At 41.4% G+C, this 14,907-nt stretch overlaps 1 protein-coding gene across 2 annotated transcripts in view; it reads right to left on the reverse strand.

Moving 5' to 3' along the window:
- TRIM3 (tripartite motif containing 3) overlaps window positions 1–13,487 on the reverse strand; it is a 32,725-nt gene extending 19,238 nt beyond the window's left edge. Inside the window, exon 1 of one of the 2 annotated variants that reach the window (XM_051987613.1) lies at window positions 13,306–13,487. The gene's annotated coding sequence lies outside the window, so the exon portion shown is untranslated. Of the gene's footprint in view, window positions 1–3,790; window positions 4,245–13,305 lie in introns of those variants that run through there. The other variant, XM_051987612.1, reaches the window with a different exon arrangement.
- Window positions 13,488–14,907: the final 1,420 nt, after the last annotated feature.

A 14,907-nucleotide genomic window follows, 5' to 3' on the forward strand; every position in this document is an offset into this window, starting at 1 on the left:
AAAAAGGTAAAAGGTCTTTTATGGAGGTAAAAATCTGTGAAGAATAGATAATGACATATACTTCCATTAAAGCATCAAAGAGAAGACTGGCAGAGCAGAATGTTTACTACATTTAAAGGTGAAATCACTGTACTAGATTTTTATTATTATTTTTCTTTGTCACATGGGAGGGTGCACTCTGTAGGCTATTTTCTTCCCTGAGAAATGACTGACATCAAACAAAAAATGTCAATAAAATGTATTTTTAAATGTTCAAATAATGATTTGTTTAGAGCCTTATGCCATAAACAGGTAAAATCATTTTTTAAATTCTGAGGGTTGTGGGTTTTGTCTTAATATAATTTTTGAGAAAGACAACCTGTTGCAAGAAAAACAACACTGTACTAGAAATCTCTGCCATAAACAAACTTTGAGAATCTAAACATGTTATTTCTGTAAAATGAGGATGTTGCGCTAGATAAGATACCTATCAGCTCTCAAATTCTATTACCTAAAATCAGATGCATTCCTGGATGCATCTAGGGACATCATCTACGAATTCAGATTCAATGTTGACATAATCTTTGATAAATCATTGGAAAGGTTCCAGATGACTAAAAAGAGCAAATGCCCAGGTTTTGTAAAAGAAGGAAAAGATGTATTACTGAAAGACAGGAAGGACATCTTGACATAACTCCCTGGCTATACTTTATTAAATGAGTGTTGGTCACCATTTGATAAAGAATATGCTATTTGTTCCTCCATTAAATCTTGTTCTTACAGTGGCGTGGATGTGATCCTGGGCTCTTAAAAGTCTATGACAGAAAACTACAAGCTCTGGCAAGTCCCACACCAAGCTGGAAAGGCTTCTTGTCCAAGACTAGTGACAGATTGTGTATGTCATCAGAGGATCAGCCTAGTTAAGACTTCACCAAACTGCTGATTGCCAGGTATTAGATTTTCTTCCCCTCTGCATAAAACTCATAAAGATACTGTACTAAAATATTTTACCTTCAGTGAAATCATAGAGTTCTGTGACAATAGAAAGTGCTGTTCCATAGGAAGCATTTTAGGTATCCTTAATACAAATTATAACATAGTAATATTTTCTTATACATTTACTATGTCGGTAACATTAGGGGTTACATATTGTACAATTTATCTTGATTCAAGATGAACATTTGACAGTATTTCATAATGCTCTTAACGAAATGGAAGAAAAAAATTCAAGGCTGAACAAGAGTAATTAGCAGACAGACAAATATTCAGCAATCATAGTCAAAGAACATTGAAAAATGGAACAATATCAATCTGGAGAGAGAAGTGTCCAGGAGAGTGCCACAGGGATCTGCCCTAGATCCTGTTCTTTTCCAACATTTTTTTTTATCAAAGACCTAAATGAAGTCATAAACTGCTTGCTTCTCAAATTTATGGAAGAAGTAAAGTAAGGAGAGATTGCTAATATATTGGATGCCTAGATAAAGTTTTTAAAAAATCTTTAGATTGTTGTTGAATGTTGGACTGCACATGGCTTGATGAGCAAAATCTAATTATGAGCCTTAATAATGCCAATGTAAGGTCCTGCTCTTGAGTTCAAAAACCAATTACATAAAAAAAGAGTGTGTGTGTGTGTGTGTGTGTGTGTGTGTGTGTGTGTGTGTGTGTGGCTTGACCACACTTTATATTAAAATTCTGAGAGGAGGATGTTAGTTGACTGCAAGCTCAATTTGAGTTAATATTCTGATATAGTCAACAAAATCATTGACTGTATAAATACAAGCACAGCATCCAGAAACAAGGGAGGTGATAATCTTATTATCTTTTTCTCCAATCAAATAACATCTAGAGTTTTGTGTTCAGTTGCAAGGAGGTCACATTTTCAGAAGAACACTGACCAAGTGGCTCACATCACAGAAGTACAATCAGAATAGTGAAGAAATTCAAAACCATGACATCTGAGGTCTTGGTGAAGGAATTAAGGATGGTTAGCCTGAAAAAGAGAAGACTTAAGGAGAAGACAGCCCTTAAAAACCCAGCTGAAATGTCAGTTCAACTGTGAAGTGATTTTTCCCTAATTCTTGTACTTAGGTCTTTTCTCTGCTAGTAAATTTAGCTCTTTAAAGAGGGGTGTGTGTACTATTAATCTTTTTATTGTCTATTATTAGGAGACAGCTAATAATAATTAGGAGACACAGTGGATAAAGCACTGGATCTGAATTAGGAAGGCCTGAATTCAGTATGTGAATCTGGGAAAGTTACTTAATCTCTTGCCCTCAGTTTCCTCATCTATAAAATGGGAATAACATCATCACTTAATTCCCAGGATCAAATAAAATTACATTTTTAAAGCACTTTGTAAACCTTAAAGAATACTTCAATGCCAACTGTTATTATTATTGGAGAGCCATTCATATTTGTGTAATTAATTATTTGAAGGACTGTCATATAGTAAGAAATGATTTACTCTGCCTCAGAAGACAAAACTAGGACCAGTGGGTACCAAATGCGGAGTCACCGATTTGGCTTAAATATAAGAACAATATGCCTGTTCAAAAATGAAACGGGAATCTTTGTGAAATGAATTTCCTTTTACTAAAGTGCCAGAAGTAGAATTGCAGGGATTTCTCTACTAATGACCTCAGAGGTCCAATTACTGCAGAACCATTGATAGATTTTGAATAAGGAGTGACAAAGCTAGAGTCGGAGGGACCATGCCTGGGTGAGGAATTCTGTGATCTGATTTGTGTTCAGATGATCAGAGAGCTGTGTGTTCTAGAAGAATATATGCAAGATGGATCAGATGGGAAGAAGACAAAGTAGGATGATCACTTCCTTCTCTGACCTAACAATAAAAGTCTGTATCACATGTACCAGCCACAATCACAGTAACTAGGAGAAAGATGAGAGGACCCTTACATATACCGAGAACCAGTGAACACCAGAAGGCAAAACCAACCTCAGTATAAGAAAGACTCAAATACCAACCCTACAAGCCCCCTCTGCCAGAGTTTAGCCAGGCCTGGTAGGGACCTGCCAGACTGGGTGGGCCAGGGGAGGGAAACCGGCAGGAAGCCAAGGCCAGGAGGAAGGGAAGCTACAAAAGTCCACAAACAAGGAGGGGCCAGACGTGGGGTTCTAATGAAAATGCAGATTCCATCTAAGATGCAAGGGCCCTGGAGTCTCTTCCCTTGTGCCTCAAAGGAATCTTCGGGGAAAGGGGGAGGGAGCAGCCCCCTAAAGAAGACAGAGCCATCTGGTCAAGTCCCTGCCTCCAAACAGGCTTCCCTCAGAAGACTGCAGGCATGGTCCAGGAGGTGGGCCCAGATTTCCGACCTTCGGCAGGCAGAGTCGCAAACACCTCGTTCTTATCCCACCTGCTACCCCCTCCTGGCTCCAGGCCTTTGGACTAAGAACTGGGAGGTGCATTCAGCCTTCTTCCTCGCCGGGGTGAGGGGGGTGGGAAGGAGATGAGAAAGGAGGTCCCGATGGGCGAATGTCAGCGAGGGTTGGGCTAGCAGGAGAGGAGGGGGACTGGAGGGGATGGGCGTGCCAGGCAGAGGCACTGTGCCCTGAAGCAATCCCATACCAGCTGTGCCCTAGGGGCAGGAGGCCCTCAGCATCCCCGCCACCCCACCCCAGCCCCGGAGTCCGAGACGCAGGAGCCCAAACACACATGCGTACATACCGACACCCGCAAACAGGCATGCAGACGGTCATACACGCAGCCACACAATTAGACGCGCCCGCACCAACACACCGAGCACGGCCGCCCGGCCGCCCACCCTCACCCGTCCCCACCCGCAGCACTCACCCCAGGCTGAGGAAAGCTGGGAGGGGCCGGGAGCCAGGCTCCCCGCCTAGCTTTATGTGCGGCCCGGCCGGGCTCGGGCTCACGTGGTGCCAGCAGCGCTGTCCCCGCTGTCCCCGGGGCCGTCACTGCACCAGGCTGACCGAACGGCGCCGCGCCGCACCCACGTCCCAATCCCAGCGCCCGCCCGCCGGGCCCGGGCTGCACACGGCCGGGAAGGCGGGAGAGAGGGGCGGGGAGACAGGGGAAAAGAGGGAGGGGCTGCCGAGGAGCAATTCGACTCTCGGCCCCGCCCCCCAAAGCTCTCCCTGCTCTCCACTACCCTACCCTATTCCACCGCACCCGGGCCAGCCCAGAGCTCCAAGGTCCCGCTCCACCCTCGTCTCAGCCACCCCAGACCTCGGAGAAGGTGGGGATGAGAGGGAAAGAAGAAAGGGTGGGGTTACCCGTTGGTTCTCTGGCTCCACCCACTCTCCACCCCAACAACACCAAAGCCCCCAGCCCTGCTCGCCCCGCCCCTGACTAAAGGGGGAGGGGAACTAAGCTCCGCCCACGATTCCCCAGAGCCTTGCTCCACACACCACCCCATTCCCCGAACCTATACACACTCAAATAGGCCTACCAACCTCCTCCTAGACTTATCCCAAGGCCTGCCCCTCACTCTTACACCTCTGCTCCTGCCCGAGCTCATAAATCCCCTCCTACGGTGTCCCTCTCCTCCCAACCCCCATCTCCGGCTGGTCCCAAATTAGCTCAGCCTACTCTGGCCCGAGGTCCCTCCTCCCAAAAGCCGAGGCACACCCGCTATCCTTCCTCCAAGCCTACCCCTATTTAGCCAGGGCTCCGCCCCACCTAAGGCCTATTACCCTAAACTGCGCTCTGTCTCGGGCTCACTCCCCTTGTTGACAAACTCTTTTCCTCACCCTCATCTAGGTATCTTTTAGTCCCATGGCCTCTTTTCTTACTCCCAGTACTCGACCCAGATCACAATCAACGCTGCCCTTTCTCCAACCATCTCGCCTAGACCTACCTGCCCATTGTTTAAACCAACCACCCCGTACCAACGTGGCATAGCTAATCCAACCAGCCGTGGCTGGCTTTCCTTCCCCCCACCCCCAACCCTCGCCACGGGGCAGATTTCTAGACCCATCAGTGACTCCTCTATTGTCTCCATTTCCACATCTAGTCACCCCCTCCCCCCACTGAAATCTCTGATAACCCCTCCTAACACTCAATTGTCCCTTCTCAAATCCTCAAGCTCCCATTGAATCATCTATTGTCCCTGCGATACAAATTACTCCCCGATGAATCGTTTATTATTTTCACACGCAGATTTCCCCCTTTCAAAACCAACACACACACACACACACACACACACACATACAGAGAGAGAGAGAGAGAGAGAGAGAGAGAGAATACCCCTACTCTTAAGGGAATATTCTGGGGGCAATTCTCTATTCTCTCCCCCCAACTGAATTCTTCTCTATGTTCCACAAATATACCTCCTCCTACTGCCTCATCCTTATCCAGCCCAGACATTCTATAACTATTGTCCCCTCTTGACTTCCCCTGCACATATACACACTATACATTAGACAGATGCTTATGTAAAGACAGTGTAGTAGTCAAGAAAACCTGGGTTCAAGTGTAGCCTCAGATTTACTTATTAACCTGCGATCCGTTCTCCTGTTCTCCCCTAACTCTCAGATTATAGAGCGCAGAGCCTGGGAAGATTTGTATTGGTACAAGGAGTTCCTTCACCAGGAGTGCCCTAAACTAATAACATTAAGACTCCAGTCCAAAACAAGACCACAAAACTAGTGGAGTACCCCCAGAATTCTCTCCCCATCACCATCCATTGTCACAAAGATCCTCTGTAATTGTACATCCATAAACCAATGATTACCTATGTACAGACCCCCTCCAATTTCCCTTATACCATTCCCGCACGCAGACTTCTCCATCTTCTCCTCTAAATGGATTTCATATATTCCAACAAAAGTTTTCTATGCATATCAAACATGAACTCATCTCTGTCTTCCCACACATAAACATTACTACTGTCGCCCTCCTTAGACACTCTTGTTTCACAAATTTAAGAGCTGAATTGACCTCCAGTGTCACTTAGTCCATATTTACTATTTTGAAATGAAGAAATTGAAAAAATACCATGATTTACTTAAAGGTTACAGAGCAGAGACTTGAACCCAAGTCCTCTGTCCTCAAAGCAGATCATCCCTCTCTACTTCTTCTCAACTCCCATTTTCCCCATACAGAGAATCTGAAACTGTTCTCCCTATATGGTCTCAGATTCTCTACAGATCCATCAATTGTCATCCTCATAGAGCTCCCTGACATGGAATAGACAGCACTATCTACTCTCAAATCGTTGCTACTAACCCTACTCCACTACAACAGAGACTGTAGATTTCTCCCTGCTTCAATTACAGTATCCAATAAGTTTCAGAGGTTTGTGGATTCTTTCTTCACAACTTCAATTATATCTGTCCACTTTTCTCCATTTAATCAGCCATCACTCTAATTTAAGCAAGAATGTATCTCCTCTTACTTGGACTATGACAATAATTTCTAACTGGTCTCTTCCAGTCTTTCTCTTTTCTACTTCTTTCTCCACACAGCTGACAAAGTGATATGCCTAAAGCATCCGGCCATGTCACATCCTTCCCCCCATGTCACATCCTTCCCCCCAAAATCATCAATGGCTATCTACTGCTTCTAGCATCTAATACAAACTCTTCAGCCTGATTCTCCACAGTGTAGTTCCTATTTAAATTTCCAGCTATTTTCTATTACTGTCCTCATTCTCTGTTTGACTCATATTAACCTGCAAGCTGTTTCTCTCACAAGAAATTCCATCTCCTCCCTACACACATTCCAGATTATGATCTGTAAGCACATCTTCCTCAAATTCATAACTCGTGTGACACCTCTTACATGAGATCTTTCTTGACAATGCCCCCCACTTCCATGTTCTCTATTTCTTGAATTTTTAAAAAAATCTATAACAATAATTGGTTTATTTTAAGTCTAAGGAACAATAAGAGACTAATGTTATTGGATCATGAAGTATGCTTATGTGGGTAAAGTACAGGAAACATAGAAAGGAACAAGGCTATAATGAATTTTAAAAGTCAAAGAGAAGTTCCCATATACTGGACCTACACCGTTCCCCTACCAACTTTCTTCTGTCCTCTACAGATCCATCACTGGGCCCCTCTTCACACCTGTAACATGCCCTCAGAAGTCCTCATGACCCAAATCTTTCCCACACAACCTTCCATTGGGTCCCACACAGACCTCCTCATTCATACTGACACTATCCATTCCAAACTCCTCTCATTATTCTCTAATGCAGAACCCCAATAATTCAACTCTACATTTTCTCTCCTGCAGAGATTTCTACCACCACCACCACTGAGCTCTCTATAATTCTCTCTCTACTGCTTTCACACAGAATCCCTCCCCCCCATAATAGGAATTCCATTTCTATGGAATTCAATTCATTATACACCTTAGAGTCATCAGTGGTGCAATAGAAACAGCATTAGTCCTGGAATCAGAAGAGTCCTAGGTTCCACTCTTGCTTCTGACACTATTAAAATATAACCATGGAGAAGTTAGAGCATCTAGGTTCATTACAAACTATATGAGCTTGGCCATTTAACCTCTTTGGGGCAGTTTTCTCTTCTGAAAATGAGAGGGTTTGAACTAGATAACATTAGAACATCCTTTCTAACTCTAAATCTATGGTTCATTCTCAAATAAAATATTTAAATTCAATAAGCTTCAGTTTCTAGTTCTATAAAATAGAGATACTAAAAATATCTACTTCACTGGATTGTTTTGAGGTTCAAATGAGTTAATGTATGTGAAGTGTTTTTCAGACTTTAAAGTACATATGCATGCCCTAAGAATAGCAGCCTCTTCCTAGACCACCACCCTAATCCAGAGGTAACAATATCCACTGAAAAAGGACCTGCCATCCCTATCACACTAGAGCCATCTGGATAACAAGTCAGCCTAAATGAAACACCAGAGTATCCTGAGAAGAGACAAGGGACAGGATGTGTCAGGTAGGGCAAACAGGCAGCAATTCTTGAACATCAATACCCTCAGAGTGTGCTGTTGGCATCTCAGAACTTAAGAAGATCCAAGAATAGAATGTTTCCCTCCCTCCACTCCAACCTTAGACCCACCTTCTAGCCCAGCCCCCAATAGCCATCATCCAGGGGAAAAAACTTGTCATGTGTCCCACCATTCCTGCCACAAACCAGCACCAAAACTGACCAACTCAGCCTCCTAACCCTACCTCCAGTTCCATGGCCATTAGACATACCCAGGGAAATAGCCCTTGTGGGGATCAGACTTGATTGGCAATTTCTGTGTCCTCAACAGTCACAGATATTGAAAGCCCGGTACAGAAATTCTCTGCATCAAGTTCTTAGCATTGTCAAAGACTTAATATCAGAAACAGGTTAGAAGAGGTTTTATCAATGGGAATAACATTAAATCAGAAATATTACTATCTGTTTTGCTATTTGCACTATGAAGGACCACTGGGCCTTTCCATCTGACTTAGAGCTGAAACCTCCTATCTCCATGTTAGAATATTAGCATCTTGAGAGCAGGAACCATCTAGATTTTCTATTTGTATCCTCAGAATTTGCCACAGTACTTTGCACATAGTATTTTAAAATGTCTTGCCATTTATTTTATTCATGTCCTGTGGGTTTCTTTTGCATAGTGCTCTCTACTGCTCCCATATAGTCTCCAAATAACCAATTAGTATTCCCTACACAGACCAAAACTTCCCCCTCTATACTTTCAAGGTCCCCATCATAGAATACTCCACACAGTCCAGTCAAAACATAGCCCTATGCCTCCACACAAGTTTCCCCACCCCCATCACCGACCCCTTATATAACTTTCTACCCACACAGACCCATCACTGTCAGACACATAAATACATGTAACTCCCAATGCTTCTCAAAAAATCCTTTCACCTTTACATATATAGATGCCTACACAATCAGTTCAAAACAAGCCCAATCATTCTCTCTACTCCATGCAAAACCTCTATTGTCCAACTAAGATCCCTCTCCATCACTTTTACATAGATCTCCCCATTCTGACCCCAGAGTAATAATTAATAAAAAATTTGAATTATCTACTTCCTCTAGTTTCACCTACATGGATCTGCTATCCCACCCTCCACCTCCATATATGTCCCTCCAACTTTTCTCCCACCAACTCCCAACTCCCCCTCTCCATTGTTGACCTCACACAGATCAACCACTGCCCCCTACAGAACCTTAATACCCTACACATGATATATAATATCCTTCATAAGATACTCACACTGTCCATCAAAATCAGATCCCCATCACCATATTACAGACCTCCCCAATTCTTTCCCCATATAGAACCTCAGCACTGTACCTATATATGTAGTTAACCATTAATCCTTCCACATTGAAACTCAGTGCCCCATTGTCTCCACCCACAGAGACTTATCTTCTACAAATGTTTGTCACAGTCCCTTTCTTTCATCATATACATACACAGTTATACAATTACACACACACACACACACACACACACACACAGCACATAAATATACAACACCTCCACTGTTCCTTAAAGACTCATACTGACCTAAAATATAGATTTCCCCCCTTAGCCCTGTATAAAAATTAGCACTATTCTCCTGCTGAGATCCTATCTGGATCTCTCTAATGCTTTCCCAGATTTTCTCCATTTCCCACCACATCTTGATCTAAATCACTAAACCATTCCCCTTACTATCTAATCTGTTTCTTTGGTACGAAGTCAACACTTCTATTGTTTCATTCATTCAGGAATTGCATTCTAGACAGACCTTTGAGGTTCTATTTACCCTTCTTGAATTCCAAGCTCTACTTTCTTTGTTTATCATCCTTACTACCAGAATCAGAGAATATGTTTTTAAGCTCATGAGTATTAAGCCTGCTCTTTTTCCAGTGATTTACTGGCCTTCTTCAATGCTATTTTTATTTCATATCTACTGCTTTTTACATAGTGGCACTTTTCTCCCCATACCTCTGAATTCAATTTAAATCTTTCTTTATCAAATCAAGCCTAATCTCTAAGCAAATACCTTCTAAAATGTATCCCTTCCCTAATAAAGAATCTATTGTCTTATATCTTAACCTATATCTTATACATTGGTCCACAAAGCCTAATATTTTTATCTGACACCATCTTCTTCATCAGAAGATAAGAAGAAAAAAGAACAGATAGTGGAAGTCTCTCTGTGGGAGTGAGAGGAATTTTGGAGTATTAGGATCTTTATGTGTATATGTGACATGGAGGTAAAGTTATTTTTGATCCCATAGAGAAAGAAAAGAAGGAAGTGGTTAAAATATCTGGATATTTTATATATCTGGATATATCTGGATGAGAAAGATATCCTCAAGGCTGGAAATTCTATGATATCCTGATTTTCAAAAAGCTGGATTCTTGAAACTGCAGATCAATGAACTTAACTTCAATTCCTAGTAACTTCAATTTCTAGAACTATCTATTAAGAGGACTCCTTGTAAGTACTTAAAGAGAACATTGGTCATTAATAGCAAAAATAGGTTCATCAAGAACAGATTATGCTAAACTAGATTCATTTTCTTATTTGATAGAATGATTAGACTGGTAGAATGTTATAGAGATATATCTGGATTTCAACAAGACATTTGACAAAGTTCTTTTACAATATCTTTGTGTAGAAGATAGTGAGATGTGGGCTGCATAATAATACAGCTGGTTAAATTCTAGAGTTGATTAATTGAAACTTTAAAAATACTGATTAATGTAATAGCAAGCTTGAATGAAATTTTTAATGGAAAGCCACAGGGATTTGGTTCTTTTCTTTCTAACCTGTCTATCAATGACTCAGATACTCCTACTCTTGAGGCCAGAACTAGATCCCCTTTGCAAAAGATGGAAGACTCTTGGGCCCTAGGAAACATTTGTAAAAATTAGGGGACTGAATTAGATGATCTTTAAAGTACCTCTGGCCAATACATGAATAAACCTGAGTTCAAAGCATACCTATGCTCTGTAATCTTGGAAAAAATCACTTACTCTCTCTCAGCCTTTTTTTACACAGTTTTTGTGAAAAAATGTCTTTGTAAACTTTAAAGCATTTCAGAAATTAGAACTAGTGTCATTATTACTCAATAATATTGTTAATAATAATATCATTTTTTGTGAATACACTTTCTGCTGATGTATTTGGTTGAAAATTATAAAACATTATAATCTTTAAAGGGTCAAAATTTCAAATGACCTAAAGAATAATAGAGAAATGGAGGTTGGTAATAAATGGGATATATTCATGATGACTTGTACTCAAGAAACAATATAAATGTTATGATCCAGGAATCAGGGGATTAAAAAAAATGTGTATTAGTCTTATAATGAGCCAGAGAGGTAACTGATAGATGATCAGAGTTATACACTGGTACCCATGGAAGAAGACCTCCAGTGCGTTTCATGGATGGTCTAGAGAGTATATAAGAAAGAACACAGACAAGAATTGTATAAGATGACAAGAAGGCATGGACAAATTTTTATCTGCAACTTCAGAGAGAGTTACTCACATTGAAGAGATCAGAAATCCATTGAAATAATAAAGCATTGAATAAACTGGACAGTGTATTCTTGTGATTAGAAGAGGAAGAAAACAGAGAAAGTATGCGCTCATTTTGGCGTCTCAGAAACGGAGATAGTGGCAAATGTAGGAGGACAAGTAAAGCAGACTGAGACAAAGAAATATCAGATACTAAAGAGACAACCAGTTCAGTTACCAGGAAAGTTATTGGCTCAGTGTCTTGAACCAGAAGTTAGGGATCAATGAAATTTAAGTTACAATTATTCTCCACAAATCTCTTTCCTCCAACATTTTCTCTTTTGTAATCAACTAGAGATCTCCACAACTTGCAAACTCCCTTCCACCTTTTTCTCAACTATCATTGCACCCTTTCACAATTTTGGCCTGGCAATTAACACCAAGAAAACAGAGGCTCTCTAGCAGCCAGCACTCTACTATCCAAATAGGGAACCATAGGTTACAACAAATGGAGAAATTTTGAATGCTTGTGGATGAGTCACTTACCTGGACAGTATATTTTTCTAGTGATGTATACATTGATAGTTTGACACACACATTACCAGAGCTAGCTCAGTCTTGGGAGGTGTGGGAAAGAAGAGGTATATTAGGCCTCTTATCAAACTGAAGATCACCAGAGCCATTGTATTGACCTTGTATTGAACCAGGAAACTGAATTGCTTCCATTTGAGCATCTTAGAAAGATTCTGAAAACCATGTGGTAAGAAAAGGTACCAGACCCTGTGGTCCTTTCTTGATTTAACTGCTAAGTATTCAAACTCTACTACAGAGAGCACAACTCCAATGGGCTGGCCTTGTTGTTTGAATGGCAAATGTATGTTTATTAAAAGACTATTTTTATGGAGTATTCACACAAGTCAAGAGTTCGTATGGAAGTCAGAAAAAGTCTCTCTGAAGAACTTTGCTATTGTAAGACACAGGGGACACTAGCACAGGACCATACAGCATAGTGTGCCTGCATCAAAGAAGGCTCTGTGTTATATAAGTAACACAGGACTGCAATAACTTAAAAGAAACATGAGATGCACAGATTTAGAGACATCTCTACTCCAAATGTTTATATCGAGTAATTGTGCCAACCTGTGGTAGAACCTTCTGAGCTTGTACTGGTCTGATCTGCTACTGTCAGACACACTGTACCTTCACCTCAACATAATAATGTTCTTTTGGTCCTTTTTGATCATGAAGGACAAAACCTGAGAACCACCCTTCCACAGAGACCTCTTTCATTTTCCCTGATAAACTCATAAGATCCTGTCCCCCCATATCTATCATCCTTCCCACATCAATCCCTTACAATAAATCCTTCACTGTCTTTTCACTTACAAACTCCCTTCTCTACAAATGCCCATGACACCTCAACTTACTGACTCTCTAGCCTGTCCCCTACAGAATCAAAATACTCCATCACACTGTCTGTCACTTATATACACATTCTTAGGCTGTCTCTCACAAACTGACCCAATATTATTCATAAAGAGGTTCTAGTTTCTTCATTTATAAAATGAAGGAGAGATTAGGTGATCTCTAAGATTCCTTCTAGGACTAACATTCTATGATTCCATCCTCCCACTACCCCTTAAGTTTTATTGTGTCCCCATCATACAGAAACCTCCCTGTTTTCATCACACAGATGTCCTAAAGATACAGATTCCTTCTGCTCTCCAAAAGAACTCCTATAACCCTATAATTCTAGTGTCACATCTCTACCAGTGCTTCCTACAGTTCCCCATTGTTCCCTTTCCACACATAAACGCCATCCCAGATTCCTCAATGTTCTTCTTAGGGAAGCTCCAAAGTCTCTTTCCTTATTCCCATCCCATTCCCCTCCTACCTTAAGATTCCAGGATGTTGCATCCATATTTACAGCTTCACTGGCAGGAGCAGGAGCAGGCGCAGGGGCAGGGGCAGGCCAATGGGTGAATTGCTAGATCTTGGGTAGGACTTGGGCAGATCCAGTTGAGGTTGATCCTTCCTCACTACAAGATCAAGTGATGTGCCTTCAATTCATTGATCAATATGTTCTCAAAGACCCTGATTCTATCAAGTCTTCCAGCCCTTCTTAAAGTTTTTTTTTTCCCCTAAGTGATTCTGTTTGTTTTTTGATCAAACCTACTTTTCCATAATCTGTCTATCTGTGTTTATTCTGTTTCCTTTTTCAGTTTTGATCTGTCTTCTGGCTGACTTATAGTGATTCTGTGTTTTGGTCATTGAGTGTCCTACTTTCTGTCTTCCATTTATTCTGAGCTCTAGGCAATCTCTATCTTTTTCACTTGATCCATCTATCTCTGACAAGTTTGATACATTTGTCCCCAGTCAGTCTGATCCTAGATGGTTTGGTCCATATACAACCGATCAATTTGTTACCTCTAGTCAGTTTAATGCATCTGATCCCTGAACAGTCTCTGACTAGTTAGCTTGGGATTTTTGTCTCCCTAGACATTGCTATTTGATTTTGTCTATCTATCTCATCAGTCTGTGTCTACGTAATGGTTAAATGTATTGTCTTGGTCAATTTTTCTGTTTTCATTTATTTGGGCCATTTTTCTCTGTCAGTCCATATTAATCTGATTGGTTTGATTCAGTTGTCCCACTACTTAGATTGTTTTTCTCCAGTCAATTTGGCTCCATTTGTTCTGTGGTTAAATTATCTCTTCTCAGTTGTATGGTCTGCTTGCCAATATGACTATTTCTAGTCAAGCTGTCTTTGATTGCTTGTGTCCATGTGTCCTCTGGTAAATCTTGTCCACATGTATCCTTGTCAGTCTCTACTTGGTTTGGTTCATCTGTCACCTAGGCAGTCAGTATATCTTTTCTTGATTTGTCTCTTTCCTGTCTAGACCGTCTACATTTGATAAATTCAACTGGCCTTTCTCTTTTGAATAAAGTTTGCTTCTTCCTGGTCAACCTGTCTTCCCTGGTTTGCTTGGTTAGTCCTGACTCAATCTTTCTGCTCCTGATTTGGTTGATATATCTATCAACTGAAATACCCAGTCTCCATGTTCCTGATTAATCTGATCTGCCTCTTTCTGGTCAATCTGTCAGTCCTTAGTTAATTTGGCCTGAATTTCCCCTGGAAAAGACTCTGCCTGCTGCCCGCCCACTGGAGAATGCCCCATGTAAAGACCCTGGGTGTGTGGAGGGAATCCATAGCTTTCTGTCTCTAGGAAGAAAATGAAAATAGTAGAAGATGAAAAAAGACATCAGGATAAGCAGGAGGAAGGTAGAAGCAACCAGCTGGAGAGCCAGGGTGGATGAGCCAGAGGCCAGAGCTCAGAGATGAAGAAGAAGTCACTTCACCATGGTCCCCTCCCTACCAACTGTTGATGTCCCAAAAATTTCCATGGAATATTGAGGTATATTATATTGAGGAATATTAAAGGGGCCTACTTCAAGTCACCAGTCTGCTCTCTCCAATCATGTTGATATGCTCTAC

The sequence above is a fragment of the Antechinus flavipes genome, chromosome 3 (assembly GCF_016432865.1).
Source record: "Antechinus flavipes isolate AdamAnt ecotype Samford, QLD, Australia chromosome 3, AdamAnt_v2, whole genome shotgun sequence".
Classification (NCBI taxonomy): domain Eukaryota; kingdom Metazoa; phylum Chordata; class Mammalia; order Dasyuromorphia; family Dasyuridae; genus Antechinus; species Antechinus flavipes.